The sequence below is a fragment of the Salmo trutta genome, unplaced genomic scaffold, assembly GCF_901001165.1.
Source record: "Salmo trutta unplaced genomic scaffold, fSalTru1.1, whole genome shotgun sequence".
Lineage (NCBI taxonomy): Eukaryota > Metazoa > Chordata > Actinopteri > Salmoniformes > Salmonidae > Salmo > Salmo trutta.
This window is the reverse complement of record NW_021822911.1, coordinates 15711735-15715860: the sequence shown is the minus strand read 5'-3', so window position 1 is coordinate 15715860 and position 4126 is coordinate 15711735.

Below are 4126 nucleotides of genomic sequence, written 5' to 3'. Positions count from 1 at the left end.
TGCACTTTTACTTTCTTCTCCAACACTTTGTTTTTGCATTATTTAAACCAAATTGAACATGTTTCATTATTTATTTGAGGCTAAATTGATTTTATTGATGTATTATATTAAGTTAAAATAAGTGTTCATTCTGTATTGTTGTAATTGTCATTATTACAAAGAAATTTGTCAAAAATGTCCGATTAATCGGTATCGGCTTTTTTGGGCCTCCAATAATCGGTATCGGCGTTGAAAAATCATAATCGGTCGACCTCTAGACTGTAACTAAACAGCTACAGTATTATGTGTAATTATTGAAGAACTGTGTTAATGACAGTATCCATTTGGGTGTCAATAAAGTTAAGATGACTCTCGGTTAGAACCATTGGATTTAGCAAACTCTGAAATGATTTAGCATTTCTGTGCCCATGAAAACTGTTTCCCAGCGTAACATAAGCAGCCACTAAAAGTTACATAGTTCGAGTGCATTTTTTTAACTTAGAAATTGCACTGTTGGTTAGAGCCTGTAAGTCAGCATTTCACTGTACACCTGTTGTATTTGGCGCACGTGACAAATACATTTTGATTTGATAGCAGTAGGACTAGTCTACCTGTCCTGCTCGCAAATGTAGGCCTATAAATGTGCCCATTTGTGGATGTCTGATAGTATTTCTGGTTGTCTTAACACACCACCACTAATGAGTTGTGGAGCTTCTCAAAGTAATTTTTTCTTCACCTCAAACAGCAAGTAAACAAAGTCTTACTAAAATCAATTGCCTATGACAATATTTCCTCAAAGTATTTTCGTAAAATATTTCCAGCTCTCGCCCTTTCGATAACCACTCAGCATAAAAGGGAAAAATGTAATTCTCTGATCCAGTGCAAATGTCATAAAATACCTGATTACTTCTTATCCTTTGCACAAATAGCCTACAGCTGTGTCTGTCCAGAACTCACTGGCGGGAAACTGAGAGCCCTGAATATTTTATACAATGTTTCAAGTTCATTGAAGACAGGCCATGTGCAGCAATGTGATTTATATGATATTTATTTTTATCATATTTTCTACCTGCAGGCTGCAATGTTTAAATTTGAGCTTTATGTAGGTTTAAAAAAAAACCCGTAGCAATGGCAATAAAAATGTTTATTTATATTTTAATTTAAATATAATGTAGATTAACCACAGAGAATTGTTGAGATATAAAGACTATTATAATTATTATTACTATTATTATAAATTAAATGAAACTGTTCCAGTAAAATGTGAATATGAAAATCATAACTGGCACCAGATCAGTAGAAATGGTCAGATAAATTGGCACCAAATGGAAAAGGTTGCTGACTGCTGGTGTAGCCTATTACCAGAAACTATAGGAGCATAACGACTGCTGGTGTAGCCTATTACCAGAAACTATAGGAGCATAACGACTGCTGGTGTAGTCTATTACCAGAAACTATAGGAGCATAACGACTGCTGGTGTAGTCTATTACCAGAAACTATAGGAGCATAACGACTGCTGGTGTAGCCTATTACCAGAAACTATAGGAGCATAACGACTGCTGGTGTAGCCTATTACCAGAAACTATAGGAGCATAACGACTGCTGGTGTAGCCTATTACCAGAAACTATAGGAGCATAACGACTGCTGGTGTAGCCTATTACCAGAAACTATAGGAGCATAACGACTGCTGGTGTAGCCTATTACCAGAAACTATAGGAGCATAACGACTGCTGGTGTAGTCTATTACCAGAAAATATAGGAGCATAACGACTGCTGGTGTAGCCTATTACCAGAAACTATAGGAGCATAATGACTGTAGTCTATTACCAGAAACTATAGGAGCATAACGACTGCTGGTGTAGTCTATTACCAGAAACTATAGGAGCATAACGACTGCTGGTGTAGTCTATTACCAGAAACTATAGGAGCATAACGACTGCTGGTGTAGTCTATTACCAGAAACTATAGGAGCATAACGACTGCTGGTGTAGCCTATTACCAGAAACTATAGGAGCATAACGACTGCTGGTGTAGTCTATTACCAGAAACTATAGGAGCATAACGACTGCTGGTGTAGCCTATTACCAGAAACTATAGGAGCATAACGACTGCTGGTGTAGCCTATTACCAGAAACTATAGGAGCATAACGACTGCTGGTGTAGCCTATTACCAGAAACTATAGGAGCATAACGACTGCTGGTGTAGCCTATTACCAGAAACTATAGGAGCATAACGACTGCTGGTGTAGTCTATTACCAGAAACTATAGGAGCATAACGACTGCTGGTGTAGCCTATTACCAGACACTATAGGAGCATAACGACTGCTGGTGTAGCCTATTACCAGAAACTATAGGAGCATAACGACTGCTGGTGTAGCCTATTACCAGAAACTATAGGAGCATAACGTCAGAATTTACGAAGGCCAGCAGCAGCGGGAGGAGTAGGCTAAGGAAGAGGTTTTTCTGATGGTTAGGCTATCTTGTTTCAGAGGGGTGTCATCAATAGCCCATATTGACAAAGTGAAAACAGGAAAAAAAACAGAAATCCCTTATTTATTTAAGTATTCAGACCTTGCTATGAGACTCGAATTTGCTTTCAGGTGCATCTTGTTTCCATTAATCATCCTTGAGATGTATCTACAAGTTGTTCGAAGTCCACCTATGGTAAATTAAATTGATTGGATATGATTTGGAAGGCACACACACACCTGTCTATATATGGTCCCACAGTTGACAGTGCGTGTCAGAGCAAAAACCAAGCCATGAGGTCAAAGGAACTGTCCGTAGAGCTCCAAGACAGGATTGTGTCGAGGCACAGATCTGGGGAAAGTCTGTAGCATTGAAGGTCCCCATGAACACAGTGACCTCCATCATTTTTAAATGGAATACTCTTCCTAGAGCTGGTTACCAGGCCAAACTGAGCGATTGGGGGAAAAGGGCCTTGGTCAGGGAGGTGACCAAAAACCTGATGGTCACTCTGACAGAGCTTCAAAGTTCATCTGTGGAGATGGGAGAACCTTCCAGAAGGACCATCATCTCTGCAGCACTCCACCAATCAGGCCTTTATGGTAGAGAGGCCAGACGGAAGCCACTCCTCAGTAAAAGGCACATGACAGCCTGCTTGGAGTTTGCCAAAAGGAACCCAAAGGACACTGACCATGAGAAACAAGATTCTCTGGCTTGATGAAGCCAAGATTGAACTCTTTGGCCTGAATGCCAAGTGTCACGTCTGGAGGAAAATTTGCACCATCCCTACGGTGAAGCATGGTGGTGGCAGCATCATGCTGTGGGGATGTTTTTCAGCAGCAGTGCAAATTGTCCACTGATATTGGTGTAACTTCTCACCCCTTTTGGCTGTATGAAAGTTAATTTCCCCTCAGACACACATTTGTTCTTTGATATAATGAAGGTCATTTGTGTTGAATGTACTTTTCCCCTCCTCTTTATTTTTTCCAAGAGAAAAACTGCTAATGAACAACCACATTTCTAAATGACACCTGGTCTATTCTTCTATTCTAACTCTCAACAGTAAGTTTAGACCCCGACTGATTTAAAAACATATATATATTATTATTATTTATTACAAACAACACAAGGAAGGGGTAACATTAAAGTATTATAACATGAAGGACAAACAATACAGCATCAAGACACTATCAAACATGTATCAGTCTTTCCACAACAGAGCCATCCTTATGTGTGAGGGTGCATGTGCATGATAGTGATATAAAATATATGTCATAGTTTCCTTTTTCATGATCACAATATAGTGAAACCCGAACCTTCCAAGATCCCCCCACAGCTCCCCAATAGCTGTCCCTCAACCATTCGAGACCCCTCCCACAGTCCCTCCCCGGAAGAAAAAATATAAAAAATACAATTGATTCAATTTATATTCCCCAAGAACCTCCCAATACACCAACAACCAAGAGAATGAACTAAAGAGAAAAAAGGAAAAGACAGAAGAAAACAGCAAACAACAACAATGCACATTTTTTTAAGTAAATTTAAACAAAGGACATCAAGGACAACTGAAATCATAACAGCAATTCCAACTGTATATGTTTGTGTGCATGTCTGGCACTATTACATGTATGTGTGTGTTCTTGTATGTGTTTATTTGAATGAGAGTGTGTGTATACGC